We start from the raw sequence: 16,928 nt of genomic DNA on the forward strand, positions 1-16,928 counted from the left end.
TTTAACTGCTTCACTCCAAAATATCTTAAGCAGTCTAGAACTTAACATCATGCATCTAACTTTATTAAACACAGTTCTATTCATTCTTTCAGCAATTCCATTTTGTTGTGGTATGTGTGGAACAGTTTTGTGTCTCATGATGCCATATTCCTTACAAAGATTATCAAATTCATAATTATAAAATTCTAAGCCATTATCAATTCTTAAATATTTTATTGTAAGATCAACTTGATTTTCAACTTAAGTTTTCCAGTCCTTAAAAATAGAAAATGTTTCATCTTTAGACTTTAGTAGATGAACCCAAAATTTTCTTGAGAAATCATCAACTATTAGCAGAAAATATTTAAAACCAGTTAAAGTAGAGAAAGAAGCAGGACCCCACAAATCAGCATGCAAATACTCAAGTCTTTGTTTGGATTTATGAATTCCACTTTGAAAAGGAAGTTTCGCTTGCTTTCCCAAAATACAGTGTTCACAGGAGCCAAAATCACCAAGATTATGTTTTTCCAAAAATACCTTTTGATTGCAAAATATTCAAACCCTTTTTACCAATATGACCAAGCCTTTCATGCCACAATTTAGCCAAAGTGAAATTTTCAGATACAACAAAAGTAGTTAATCCAAGCAAAGGTTTTGCATTCAGGCAATAAAGGCCATGTCTCTTAGAGGCTGAAGTGACCAAGTCATTTCCCCTAAGAATTTTTATATGTCCTTGACCCATAATTATGTTAAACTCCTTGTCATCTAACATTCTTACGGACACTAAGTTCCTTTTCAAATCTGCCACATGTCTTGTGTTCTCAAGGAACAAAACATTACCATTTTCTAATAATAATTTGATAGTCTCAATTTCACTCACTTTACAGGCAAAGTTATTGCCCATTATAACCTGCTCCCCTTTAGTTTTTTCTAGATTTATAAAACAATTTTTGTTGGGGGCACATATGAAAGAAGCATCCTGAGTCAAGCATCCATTCATCACTTACTAAAACAAAACCATTTTCTATTTTGGTTTTATCATAGGCCAATGCATTGCTTCCCTCAAAACCTTTTTCTTTTGAATCATTTTTCCTTTTAAAATAGTCTGTTGCAAAATGACCAAGTTTGCCACAATAATAATATTTTTTTACCTTTTGCATTATTCTTGGTCTTATTCCTGTTAGCCTATCTCTTATTTGCTTTTGAAACCTTAAAATTTTGTGTAGATTTTCAAAAGATTTTTCCTTAATTAAAAAACTAGTTAAGTGTGACTGTTACTTGACTCAGTCTTGATTTCTAAAGCTTTATTCCTCAAAGTAATGGTTATAACATCAAGAATGAGTTCATCTCTACCATATTCAAGGGCAACTTTAATGTTCTTATACTTGTCACTTATGGAGTTTAACAAGACTACAGCCAATTGATCTTTTGAAAGTTTTTCATCACAATTGGCCAAGTCTTGGGTAAGTTTTGTAAACCTACTAAGATTTTCTTCTAAATCAGCTGCAGGATCCATTTTAAAAGATAAGAATTGTTTTAAAAGAAAACATTTGTTTGGAGTAGTTTTGGTCTCATACTTAGCCTTAAGTTTGGCCCAAAGATCAGAGGCAGAAGTAGTTTCACCTACCTCTCTGATCACATTATCAGACGAATACAAAAATATTGTACTCCAAGCAATTTCCTCAAGTTCAGATTTCTTATTAGGTGATAAGCCTTGAGGCTATGAATCATCTAAAGCCTTGGCACATTTCATTTTCATCAAAATTGCTTCCATTGTCTGACTCCACATATCAAAATCAATTTTACCATAAAACTGACTAACTTCAGATTTAGTAGTAGCCATGATTCAGATAAATTTTCACACATAGTTCAGCTAGATCTTGTAGCAGTTTAAACAGGGAGTCAAAAGTACCACTTTGGCTCAAATTTGAAGCACAGTAGAACACACAATAATACAGGATTTCACAATTCTTGCAATATCAGAAGAGAACAGGCAAGATCAATTAACAGACAACAGTTACAAAGATTGAATATAAGGTTTCACAGATCCCTCCAGTAAGATTCTCTAAGTACACGCCCCTACTTGATTTATCTCATATTCTAGGGGACTCACAGGACCCACTAGACAAAGATTAGTCTCAAGGGGGTTTTAACGGTGTACTGAAAAATCAAGGGAAAGTTCAAGAAACACAAATTTCTGAAAGTTAATGTACAGAAAATTGAAAAGGTCTCACCGAGCGAGTTGAATAACTCGAGTTGTCCTCAATCTGCTTTTTCAGCAGCTCCAAAGATTCAAGACCCTTGCAGGTCCACCAGTTTCTTTAAGATCCAGGTATCTTGTTTCTTAGATCGTAGCTCTGATACCACTATAAAGACAGGATCGCACGATATTAAATTCAAGAAACAAGAAAACCTTAATCGAAAAGAAATAAAGTTGCAGAAAATTAAAAAGAATACAAAGGAATTATTTTGGCCTAAGCCCCAGAAGTTTGGTAACCACTTCTAATGCCTACATCTCCCGTTGAGCATCTAAAGATTTGGATTATGCTCAGTTGCACTAAACAGCCAAAAATGGCAATAAAAATTACAGATTGTTCAGAGAGATGAAAATGAGACTTATCTCTCAAGTATAGTAATGGATCTACAGAGATTCACTCAGGTCTCAGACCTCAAACCCTTCGAACACCACCACAATGTTACAAGATAGATCGAAGGAAGATCTCACTATACTATACATAAAATCAGAAATCTTAAGCATAAAACACTCAAAGAAATAATCATCTCTCAGATCGCCAATTTTTTCTCTCTGAAAACCCTAGAGACGAAAGTAAAATAAGGAGTGAAAAAATGATGTTCTAGAAGGCTCCGAATTTTTAACGAAGTGCAGATGAACCGGCTCCATCCGACGTCCAGAGTTAGTCCATGTGTTGGTCATCCAATAAGTTGTCATCACTTAATAAGTCGTGTTTCATATAAACACGATTTTGTCACAATTCAAATTCTGAAAGCACCAATTGAAGAGAACAAGGTTTGACTCCAACATTAGATTTATTTCATTGAGCAACAACCATGGCCCCCTTAGAAACTTTTCGCACACCAGCACGAAAAGTCACATTGTGACCTGCATAATTTAAATATCGACTGGAACCAAATAATTGATGCTTGTATTTAGTTTATTGAGATGTTCTAGTGCTAGAGCACCTACAGCCATCTTATATATATATATATATATATATATATAGCACACCAGCACCAAAAGTCACATTGTGACCTGCATAATTTAAATATCGACTGGAACCAAATTATTGATGCTTGTATTTAGTTTATTGTGATGTTCTTGTGCTAGAGCACCTACAGCCATCTTATATATATATCAAATATACCTTCTTACATGCAGATGACTTATAATACATATGGAATAATGCCTTCATCAAATTAACGTAGTTTTCTCCATCGCTACCAACGTTCTTCAGCAGTGTCAATCGGATAACACTCCATACCAGACGATCAAGCAATTTCCAATCATCGATCATCATTCCTATCCAGTTTTCATTTAGAAAAAGGATGGTTTAGTTTTTAATTGCACAGGTAATCCTCGATCTACATCATCTAGAATGTAAAATCTGCACCATCAAACTTGTAGATCCCTAACGACATTCCACTTTTACCCATCATTGCTCTCAATAAAAACCAATTTACTAAAATAAAATAAAAAAGAAAACCACAAAAAGTTCATGGACGTCCTCTCTTCCTTATGATAAAGAAGTAGCAGATGATATCATCGAGAGATCACCAGAATAATAGCAAGCTGTAGGGACAGAAAGTGACTAAACAACTAGCTCTTAAAAAAAAGGTGAATGATGGAGAGACTTGGAGACGATCCCCGTGAGCTGCTAGAGAGCATCCCTCTTTGCTTTAGAGCCAATGATACTAAACAATCACGCAACCTGACAAAATCATACTTTCTTTTAAATTATCTGCATCATTAGATTCATACAGTCAAGAAATTTTCTTTTTATCTTGTTCCATTCTTCCTTTTGCCTTTCTAGTTTAGTACGTAGAGTATTGTACCCCATTTTTGTTGTAGTATTGAAGCTAAGATGCAGTATTTCCAAGAAATTAGTTGCATAATAAATTTCCATATTTTATTGTACATAGGAATGTGATCTAAATACCAATTACTTCTTAATATTGCACCTAAAAATGGTACAATGATGAAAGGACAAGAATTCATGGCCACTTTTATTCAATTTCTTTCTTCATTTCACATGTTTTAATCCTTTATGCAATATGTAGTTTTACATTTTTTCTTTAAAGAATAATTAGTAATAATATTCTTCTATATTATTGCCACATTGGGTCTACCTTTACAGGAAATATATTCATTCTTGGACTATAAGGTAGAGTATTGTTGTTAATAATTGTTGATCCATGAGATTGCATGTCTTGTGCTAATATTTGAACTTATCACAAATCCACTTGTAGCGATACTGTTTTTAACAAAAACATGATTGTCATGAAAACTCATTGGATACCTAAGCAATTGAATCTCGAACAAGTAGAAGAATGATGATACGATACCTAGATCCAATTGTTCAAATGATGAAAGCACTTTATTATTAATGTATTTATATTAATAGATTTAATCATTACATTCACTAATTTAATATAATAAGTCCAATACTAAGTTTTGATAACTTGTTAATTGCATGGCATTCTAATTGTGAAACATACTATAAATAACTTAATCATATATTACTCGTATTCATTAGTACTTACGCAAATATGGTAATTGCGGATTAACCAATATGCATCGCATTTATTTTTAATGAAGAAACTAGCTCATCTCAGAAGTTAAAATGTTGAAACATTTAAATGAACACATATATGAGTTGTTAGAAGAATAATTCATTATATGGCTGACAATGATGATTTTACATGGATATCAATCTTAGTGTTTGAAAAAATCTCTGCATGTTATGCAGTTGATTTGGTCCTTCGACTTGATGTTTTATAGATCATATATGAGGATTTTGACACTTTGGTGGTCTTGAATGTTACCAATTCTAAGGTCAATAATCTGATGTCAAACCGAATAGGATGTATTGGGAATAATATGAAACCTAATGTACGAGAGATACAAATTTCACCAAATAGCGAGAGATTATAATCTATTTTTTCTCATCCCATATTGGTAGACAAATTCCTTGGCTGAAGTGGAGTTATAAAGTGGATGGATTTCAAGCATAACTCATTTATATCAACGAAAGGTCATTACGAATAATATGATTGATCAAACCAAGATTTATACTTACACCTAATCCAAGTGGGAGTTTGTTGGATAGAGAACTAGGCCAATTGTTTGACTAATTTATCTATTGTGACCGAAGTAAATTAATTAGCTTTGAGACTATTAGGAGTACGTTTTTGCATAGATCTATATATACATGATCCAGTCATAATCAATTTTTAGCACAGGTCAAATGGGAAATAATCATAAACCAAATTCTCTCAAAATCCAATTGATGGTCATTGCCTGTTCGCTTTGTTGGAATTCCAATTCGTTCTCATCGTATGGAATTCTGTAACAGGCTTTGCTTGACTTTTGGATTGCTATAGTTTGTTGAGATTGTGGTATATCAAATTCAAAATCATCCAGCTTATAAAAATCACCTGAGTAATACCGCATATCACAATTTATATCTAAAAGCAAAAGTTGTTGGAGAATTTAGTGCTTTAAATTATCGGATCTTTCATGTTAAATCATTAAGAAATATAAGAATTAAAACGGAAGCATACCTGAATCTGACATGATTAATGTAATATGAATTTTGCGGTATGATCTTCCAACTCTACACGCAGTCTCATTTTCCTCTCTGTGATGGAATACAGTAGAAAATGAATAATTCGTTGCGTGTGATCTGGGGACCATAACCTATTTATATATGGATGCCCTTTGACCTAATTCGGCCCATCATAGAATTAGGACTTGGGCCCGGTCTCTACACATATATAAACCCATACTTTAATTTGATACATTAAAGTCGAAAACCAAAGTTTTATCAGATCACTTTAATTGGGCTCAACCGAATTTGATAGCCTATAATTTAACACACAATTATTCACACATACAAGCCCATCTTTAATTAAAAATTCTTACAATCTCCCACTTGGGCTATATGTGTCACCTTATAATTGGGCATTAAACATAACCTTATGAGTACTCAGAATTTTGCTATCATTACCGAATGTATCCCCAAACAATCCCGTCCATCAATCATATCAACATAGGATCAAAGTGGCTTTCGCTACTTTCACGTAGCTAAACCCATCAATGGTCACGTATATCAATATAATCGAATGACATGGATCAAGCATGGATGTGTAGCATGAAAATTACATGTAATGTGATCTGTAACATGCCTATTTCCAACCGGTCCACCTTAATACCTTAGTGAGATCATTTTAAACAAGTTCAGAGATAATTAACCAAATAACTTTATAACTGAAAATAACTTTAACTTTAAACCGTATCCAAAATAACAGTACATGTGTCCAATATGAAAAGCAAAAATGCAAACTCCCACTGAAACTAGATATCCTCAAGAGACATTACACCCATATGAGCAGTGTGCTCATGAAAGACCTTCGGTATCAATCCCTTAGTAAGCGGATCCGCAACCATGGAGTTTGTCCCAATATGCTCTATTGACACCTGTCCACTCTGAACTCTTTCTTTAACAGCAAGGAACTTAATCTCTATGTGTTTTGACTTTGTCGAGCTCCTGTTGTTATTGGAATACAGCACTGATGATTTATTGTCACAAAATATCTTAAGTGGTCTTTCTATATTGTCCACAAAACGCAGCCCAGTGACAAAATTACGTAGCCATATTCCATGTTTTGATGCCTCATAACATGCTATAAACTCCGCTGCCATAGTGGAAGTAGCTATGAGTGTCTGCTTCGCACTCTTCCAGGAAATAGCACCTCCAGCAAACAAGTAAATATAGCCTGAAGTGGATCTCCTACTATCTTGGCATCCTGTGAAATCGGAATCAGAATAACCGATGATCTCCGACTGATCCGATCTCCTGTATGTAAGCATGTAGTCTTTTGTTCTCTGTAAATACCGCATGATCCGTTTGGCTGCTTTCCAATTATCCATTCCCGGGTTACTTAAATATCTCCCTAGCATCCCAACGATGTATGCTATATCCGGACGTGTACAAACCTGAGCATACATCAGACTTCCTATAGCTGAGGAATAAGGAATCTTTTGCATTTCTTTAATTTCCAAGTCATTTTTAGGGCATTGACTTAAGCTGAACTTGTCTCCTTTAGCCACAGGGGTGTCGCATGGTTTACAATCTTACATGCCATGTCTTTTAAGTACCTTTTCGATATAGCTTTTTTGTGATAATCCAAGAATACCTCAAAAACGATCTCGGTGTATCTGAATTTCTAATACAAAAGAGGTATCACCAAGATCTTTTATCTCAAAATTCTTTGCTAGAAATCTCTTGGTTTCGTGCAATAAGCCTATATCGTTGCTGGCAAGCAATATGTCATCGACATATAAAACCAGAAAAAATATACTTGCTCCCACTGAACTTGTGGTATATACAATCATCAACCAAATTCATCTCAAAACCAAATGAGATGACCACTTGATGAAACTTGTAATACCATTAACAAGACGCCTGTTTGAGTCCATAGATGGATTTCTTTAATTTACAAACCATTTGCTTTGCATCGTTCGATACAAAGTTTTCTGGTTGTACCATATAAATTATTTTATCAATGTCACCATTGAGAAATGCTGTCTTAACATCCATCTGATGTAGCTCAAGATCGAAATGCGCTACCAATGCCATTATAGTCCAGAAAGAGTCTTTCGAAGAAACCGGAGAGAAAGTCTCTTTATAATCGATGCCTTCTTTCTGTGTAAAGCCTTTTGCGACAATACGAGCCTTATACCTCTTTACATCACCTTTCGAATCCATCTTAGTCTTAAATATCCATTTGCAACCAAAGGGTTTCGCACCTTTAGGCAATGGAACGAGATCCCATACGTCATTGTCCTTCATGAACTTTGTCTCTTCATTCATAGTATCGAGCCACTTTTGAGAGTTAGAACTTTCCATGGCTTGACGGAAGTTGATCGGATCATCTTCCACCATTCCAATGTCAACTTCACGTTCTTGAAGAAATACGATGTAATCATTCGAAACCGCACTTCTCCTCTCTCTAGTGGATCTTCTTAATGGCATTGGTTCTTGAGGCTGTAGAGTTTGTTCTTCTGGAACAATTTGTTGATCTTGAGAGGGAAGTATGACATTGTCTTGATCCAGAGTTACTTCTTGAACAATATCAGGGATAGAAACCTGATCATTGTCAATGGCAATTGGAGGAATTTCAACATATTTCTCCTCAAAGACAAAGCCTGTAATCCTTTCTCTCCCCACAAACTCAACATCCTCAAAGAACCTAGCATTTCCTGTCTCGAAAATTGCCTTAGTTGCGGGATCATAAAACTTGTAACCCCTGGACCTTTCAGAATATCCAATGAAATAACAACTGATGGTCCTTGCGTCCAGTTTCTTTTAATTTGGCTTATAGGGCCTTGCCTCAGCTGGACACCCCCAAATATGTGTATGCTTCAAACTAGGCTTCTTGCCCATCCAAAGCTCATATGGGGTTTTATCAGTGGCCTTAGTTGAAACTCTGTTGAGTATATAAGCTACAGTCTTTAATGCTTCACCCCAGAGAGATTATGGTAAGGTAGAATGACTAATCATACTCCTCACCATGTCCTTAAGCGTTCTGTTTCGTCTTTCAGCAACACCATTCATAGTGGGTGAACCCGGCATAGTGTACTGTGGGATGATACTGCATTCCTCTAGGAATTTAGCAAACAGTCCTGGACGTTGTTCACCTGAACGTCATATCTGCCATAGTATTCACCCCCACAGTCAGATCTGACACTTTTAATCCTTTTGCCGAGTTGGTTCTCAACTTCAGCTTTATAATTTTTGAACACATCCAATGATAGTGATTTTTTATGAATGAGATATATGTAGCCATATCTTGAAAAGTCGTCTATGAGCGTTATAAAATATTGTTGACGATTCCAAGAACTCGTAGAGAATGGTCCACAAATATCCGTATGTATAAGTTCTAAGACGTCCGAAGTCCTATTGGCTTGAAATCTCCTTTTATTGGTTTGTTTTCCCTTTATATAGTTGACACACAAATCATAATCTGTGAAGTCAAGAGGGTCGAGAATCCCGTCAGACACAAGTCTCTCAATTCTCCTTTTGGAGATGTGACCTAATCTCTTGTGCCACAACGAGGCAGAGTTCTCGTCATTTAATTTTCACTTTACACCTCGAGTACTTGCATGGAAGGTTTCATTATAAGAAGCAATTGTATCAATTGAATAAAAATTATCGTATCCTGATAAAGAATCGGAACCAACTAGTTTTGAATCATGAAACAAACTAAATTTTCCATTTTCAAAAGAACAAGTATATCCAAATTTGTCCAAAATAGAAATAGAAATCAAATTCCGCCTAAAAGATGGTACAATAAATGTCTCAACAAGATTCAAATAAAATCCAGTCTTTAACAATAATCTAAATTTTCCTATTGCCTCTACTTCCATTCTATTGCCGTCGCCAGCATAGATGTATCTTTCACCATCACTTGGTTTTCGGCAACTCAGGCAACCCTGCATAGACATACTGATGTGAGTTGTTGCACCAGAATCTATCCACCATGTATGTCTAGGTACCGAAGTTAAATTAACCTCAGAACAAACCAAATGAAGAAGAGTACCTTTCTTTACACGCTATGCGTGGTAATTGGTGCAATTCTTCTTCTTATGACCTGTAGCTCCACAGAAGAAACAACCGCCTTCAGTTGGTTCCTTATGCTATTTCTTTTGCGGTACCGTACCTGCAACTTCCTTATTAATCTTCCTTTTCTTGTTGCTTTTGTCCTTAGAGGTGGTGGCTAAATGAGCACTTTCTGTTTTTTCATGCTTCGGTCTTTCCTCTTCCTGGACACAGTGTGAGATGAGCTCATTAAGGGACCATGAGTCCTTTTGACAGTTGTAGCTCACCTTGAATTGATTGAAATGTGCCGGAAGGGATATCAGAACCAAATGCACTAACAAGTCTTCAGATCAATCCAACTTGAGTGCCTTTAGTTTTGAAACAATGTGAGACATTTTCATAATGTGCTTCCGAATATTTCCTTTCCCTTTATACCTCATTGAGACAAGATTTGTCAAAAGTGTACTTGTTTCAGCCTTTTCATTCTTGGCAAACCTCTTCTCAAGGTCCTCAAGGAAACCCTTAGCCGTAGTCACCTTATTGGACATAGTGCCCCGGAATGCTTCTAGAATAGCACGCTTCATGACCATTAAGCTTATGCGGTTTGATCGTTCCCACTTTTCCATCTCCCTCTTGTCATCAGAAGTACTCTTATCAGTAAGTGCAGCAGGTTGATCGACCCGTAAAGCAAGGTCTAGGTCCATGACTTCGAGAACAATCATAACGTTCTCTTGCCATGTCCTGAAGTTTGTGCCATTTAACATTGGAATTGAATTGATGCTAGCAGAGATATTAGCAGCAGAACCTGAAACTGAATTAGAGAACATTTATTATGAATAGCTCACATGAATATCTTTAATATGCAAATAATAATAATAATCTCAAATAGTGGTAAGGCCCATCACAAGATACCAAGCACAACATCAATATCCAATCTTTGGACAGAGATATTGACTTGTAAGCGGTACTCTTGGCGTAGTGATCAAACATTGACGATAAAACAATGTGTCAATCAATAAACCTTTCTTTGGACCGATTTATTGATCACACATTAAACCAAATAATCGTCACACGTTTATCACCACAGGTGCACGTGTATTCGGCTAAATATTGATCTTCCTTTGGGCAAACCAATATTCCCATGAATAACACGTTCACAAACACTTTTTAACATTCTAAGTTAGTCAATTTTCACAAGAGAGGTTGCTTTGGCAACATGTTGCTTCAATTAACTAACTTTCGAATATTATATCTCTTAAAAGAGTCTTTAATACCAAAATTTGAGAAAGAGAATCACCAATTTTGCATATTTTGATTAGTTTTAAACTTTAGGGGCCTTAAGATTAATAATTCAAAACTTTAAGGAGCCAAAATTAATTAATTTCAAACTTTAGGGGTTGAAATTAATAAACTTGAAACTTTATGGACCATAATTAATTAATTCAATATTTTAGAGGATCAATTAAAACAAATTTTAAAAATTTGGAACTTTAGGGGTCAATTTGAATTAATTATGAACTTAGGGGGCCAATTTGAATTAATAATTAAATTTTGAGGGCTTTAATTATAAATTCAGAACTTTAATGGCCCAAATTAATTAATTTTAAAACCTTAGGTACTGAATTATTAAATCCGAAACTTAAAGGCCCAAATCTTAATATAACTTAAAGGTTAGGGACTGAAACCTTAATTTTATAACCCTAACCCTAATTGACCCCAGGGGCGTCAAATCATCTAATTTACAGAAGAGGCCCCCGCCCCCAAAAAATAAAAAAAACTTTAAAAACTTAAAAAATTTTCTTTCTTCTTCCCGGTGGCGGTGCACTCCGGCGCCGCCCGAAGGAGTGGCGTCGGCCCAACGCCGACGCCACAGGCAGCAGCGTGGGCTGTTGCAAAACACAGCAGCCCCCCTGCAGAGGCCGGCGGCAGGTCTACCGCCGGCCAGATCTTCAAAAAAAAAAAAAAATTTTAACGTACAGAAATCTGAACCCAAAAATCCAAAATTTCAAAATCTGAATTTTTTTTAGACAATTAATCCGAACGAAAATAACAAAAATTATATCGCAAAAATTTTCAAATTTAACAAAACATATAACCAAAAAATTGTTAAATCTGAAAATTTCAAAATATATTGCAAGAACCAAACTAAAACCTTTGATTCTCAATGATTCAACATGAAGAGACTCTGATACCACTTGTTAGAGAATTTAGTGCTTTAAATTACCAGATCTTTCATATTAAATCATCAAGAAATATATGAATTAAAGCGGAAGCATACCTGAATCTGACATGATTAATGCAATATGAATTTTGTAGTATGATCTTTCAAATCTACACGCAGTCTCCTTTTCCTCTCTGTGATGGGATACAGTAGAGAATGAATAATTCGTTGCGTGTGATCTGGGGACCATAACCTATTTATACACGGATGCCCTTTGACCTAATTCGGCCATCATAGAATTAGGACTTGGGCCCGATCTCTACACATATGTAAACCCATATTTTAATTTGATATATTAAAGCATAAAATCGAAGCTTTATTAGATCACTTTAATTGGGCTCAACTGAATTCAATAGCCTATAATTAACATACAATTATTCACACATACAAGTCCATCTTTAATTAAAAATTCTTACAAAAGTAACCCAACTTTTGAGTATTAAAAATATTTTAATTCCACCCTCACGTTTAAATAATATCCAAAACTAAAATTATCAAGTCCTGTTAATACGATTTACCAATTATGTCAAGTACAGCATATACGAGTTCATAGCAATAAAGTGGGATTATTAGATAACCCATAATATTGAATGCAGAATGTATAAAATAAACAATGACACGGCGATCAAATCACTTTCAATTTGTTTTTTAATTTTTGTTCCCTCAATTTAACAAACGCTATATTTTTCAGTTTTGTGGTTTTATATTAAGGTATTAGTTAAATTGTTCCAATTAAATAGGCAATTAAAGTGTTATTTATCTAGAAAAATTGAGAATGTCAATATAATTGAGAGCATATAATCAGATTACTGACAACTATATGAAATAAGATCATATATAGAAATAAAAAATGCTCATGTAAGTGAGATCAGATACAAACTAACCTGCCATGAATTGTAGGCAGAATTTATAATGAAAAGCAGCTTTCGGATTTGTTGCACAATATTTTGGGGAAAAAAACACTGAATAATTTGAGTGATATCAGCACGAGACAAGTTATCTCACAATGCAAAAGTCATTTACTCTAGTAAAGAAAATGGCTCTTACCAATCCGAGTTTCTCTTTTGACGTACATGACAACGGCAAGTTCTTCGCCACTCCCTGTTTCCAAATTTAGGGATTAAAATGCTATCAGAAGATGATCAAACTTCTATTCAACAAGCATATAAATTATTGTATGTAGAAGAAAATTCTTAAATGTGTTGTGACCACGCTGTTGTATAAGTCCTCAATATATGATGCTCCAAAAATAGCTTTCCTGTAATACAGTTTAAAAGATGTTATCTTCACTTAAAATAAGTGAACATAATTCTTCTAGACATAAAATCTTGTCTAGATACGAGTCCTTGTATGAAAGCTTACGCATTTATAAAATAACCAGAATTTGAAATGTACTTTACTTTAGCGCCTTCGGGAATGAGAGCTCTATAATTATCACCATGTAAAATTGATGTCAACCCACCGGCTGATCATCCAGATAGAATGGCCTGCTAAGAATACTACAAGTTACTAATAATTGATTCAATAAAAAGTGGATGAATATCTATAAGAAAAAAATTATACATTTTCAGCATTCTTCATTCCTTTCTCCAGCAGCTCCTCCATGACAGCCTGGAAAATCTTTGCTCCTCTAAAGTAAAGTTTGGTGGCCTAATCAAATTTGACAAAAAAATATTATCACAACAACAAAGCCATCCACTATAGTTTCACAAAATGCCATTAAGTTATATAAACATATTCACTTGGAGAAAGCTTTATAGCAAGAAATGAGGAAAATAATCTTAAGAATGTATTCATTGTGATAACTTACAGGATCCACTCTTTAAACATCGCCAGTGAATGATGCACCGTCACACTATCTAATCTTAATCCTATTCCAATTATGAAAATCTGGATATTTACATGATATAATAATAATTAAAGACTGCATTAAAGAAGATTAAAAGTCCAAGTAAAAAAGAAAATCCGAACCAATCACTTCCAACGGTTGGCAGCCCAATTGGTGTAGAAGTCTAATTGAAATTAAAGTTCCAGCTTCTTGAATTCTACTTTCTTTCTTTTTTCTTTTTTCTTTTTTTCAAGTTATATTTGGCATGCAATATGCACGCTTATTTTGTAATAAACATAAGTGGTATATTTCACCAGGATTGGAATAGTATTGCAATATAAAAACTCAATATAGTTCACTAAGTCGCTGAATTTTATGGGATATTTCACTTCCATCATAAACCCCCCCCCCCCTTTTTGTGTAAAACACTCTTATAACTAATTTTGAAAGTCAAATATTAATTTTAATTATATGTTACTTACGATCCACAACTAGTAATCACTTATGCACCACTCATTTAAACCAACTCATAATTTTAACAACTTCAAAAGAAATTCAAAGAAAGACTAAATAGGCTTCTTGAAGTCATAAGTTAAAATATTTTTCTGAGCTTCTATAAGAAGAGACATATTTTATCGATTGAATATTAAATTCATCGATAGAAAAACAAATGTCGTTAATAACTAATTTTCCTAGAACCCAGAGAATCCATCATTTTGAAGAATTTAACTTATAAATAATTAATCTTCGTTTAAATTGATAATCATTTTGTTACATAGCAGAACTCCATGATTTACGTCGAGTCTACTTTTTGCTCGAAGTGGATCTGGCATTCTCATTTTTCATGCATCTATCCAAACTAGAATTTAATGCTCATTTTTTTTCACGACCTAACCAAATGGAAACATATGCAATGAGCCTGACCTAGAATGTTAGGCTGCTTTGCTTGTACTCTTTTTTGTCAAGCTAACCTATGATTAAAGTTCCATGCACAATAATCAAGGAATGATTAAATTGAATATTAAATTCGTTAATAGAAAAAAAATGTCGTTAATTACTAATTTTTCTAGAACCCAAAGAATATTTCCTTGTGAAGAATTAACATATAAATAATTAATCTTTGTTTAAATTGATAATCATTTTGTTATACAGAAGAATTCCATGGTTTGCGTTGAGTATACATCGAGTTCTAACTCGAAGTGGATCTGGGCTTTCTCCTTTTTCATGCAACTACCCAAATTAGAATTTGACGCTCTTTCTTTTCACAACCTAACCAAATGGAAACATATTTAATGAGCCTAACCTAGAATGTTAGGCTGCTTTGCTAGTACTCTTTTTTGTCAACCTAACCTATGATTGAAGCTCCCTGCACAATAATCAAGGAATGATTGCAAGGTTTTATTAAACAATTAATTAACTATACTTGTAATTATATTATCTAATGTTTATTTTTTTATTTACTCTATAAAAATGTAACTTTAAAGCACAATCAAATATGAGTGACATTCCTCGAGTCACTGACAATTTAAAATTTTTAAAATAAAAGAGTCAAAATAATTTGGGAGAGTAGAGTTTGATGTAAAAATAAAAAACCCAACCAGTTAGTGTCACTTGAATTATAAAACCCATATCCTTTTAACTTTCTTGTTCTAACTTCACACCCCAATTAGAAACATTTGCCATGATAGCATACTTTTTAGTTTTTGTGTTCAATAACTAAATTATTTATTTGTAAGAAACTCCAATAATTAAAATTGTAAAATATATAACTCAATTAATGTTCTAACAACTCAATTTCGATCAGTCAATCAATCGTATCATGTGCAACTATTATTACTATAGCTGTAATTTATGTTGCAACTGATTGTTTGGAAACATGCATCTTAACTTACTCCTTGAAGTTCCAAGAATTGCTTTCTTAGCTTCAATAATACAACTAGAGCACAACTCACTATATAGTCAACTAGAAAGGCAAAAAGAAAAATAAAACACGATAAAAATAAAATTTTGTGGCATGATGAATTTAATGATGCACATAATTTTAGAAAGAGTGTGATTGTGTCAAGTTGGGTGAATCTTTTTTAGTACTATGGGCTCTGAATTTTTTGGTTTACTTTTCTAAAAATCAAATTTTTACTATTTGTATTCGATTGGCATAATTATTATTTTTTTTATGTGGACTTTTTATTAAAGACCATTGAAATTAATTATTTAATTGTTTGTCGAGTTAGATTAGTGTCTAAAAATGTGTAAATTGGGTTTTATCAAATTAAGCTAATTAATAATGAAACTGATCTATATAATTTTTAGGTAAAAGCTCTTCAAATTATTTATTTAATCTTTTAGACAAAACAGGTACATGAGATAATTAATTATTTTTTGAAAAACGTTTCAGTTTTAACTTTAACCTTAGGATAGTGTAAATGGTATCCTTAAAAGTTTGGTAGTTTGGTATCAAATTATCAATGATTTACCAAACTACCAAATTATCAATGATTTACCAAACTTTAATTATTGATAAATGTTAGCAAATTATTCTTTATCAAACGTTAATCATTGACTGCGAAGGCCCGGGAATACATAGGAATGTTTCTTACATTTTGTTTCGTACTAGAAATTGAAATTGGTAATATGAGAATTCTTGTTTCTCATAAGTGAGGGCACAATGGTTGTTTAATTATTTGATATATTTTTGGCACCCATAAAATTTTAATATTCTATGTAGAGGAATTCCATCAATATCACATAAGAAACTATGTAGTACGCTAGTCTTGTGGCATGGCTTATAGCTAGGTAATAGCATAAAATGTAACTATCATTTGAACTCATTGCACAAACCTAATCACTATTGTTTGAAACATGGTACTTACACCCCCTACCATTTCAACCTTTTTCGTACAAAAATGGTCCTTTCTGTCTCATTCAATCAATTGTTTCCGTCTAATATGGATAATTGGTGTAAACGTCCATATTTTTTGCTTCTATTGCACAAAATGTCCCAATTGATTATCTTCATTGTGCAAAATGTCCTTATTTTCCTCATTAAAGCGTTATAAAATAG

The 16,928-nt window shown here is 33.7% G+C and overlaps 1 pseudogene; it reads right to left on the reverse strand.

Annotated features, from left to right (window-relative positions):
• Positions 1–1,240: 1,240 nt before the first annotated feature.
• LOC111384702 lies at positions 1,241–13,929 on the reverse strand (annotated as a pseudogene).
• Between the last annotated feature and the right edge of the window lie 2,999 nt (positions 13,930–16,928).

Source organism: Olea europaea, unplaced genomic scaffold (genome assembly GCF_002742605.1).
Source record: "Olea europaea var. sylvestris unplaced genomic scaffold, O_europaea_v1 scaffold2979, whole genome shotgun sequence".
Classification (NCBI taxonomy): Eukaryota; Viridiplantae; Streptophyta; class Magnoliopsida; order Lamiales; family Oleaceae; genus Olea; species Olea europaea.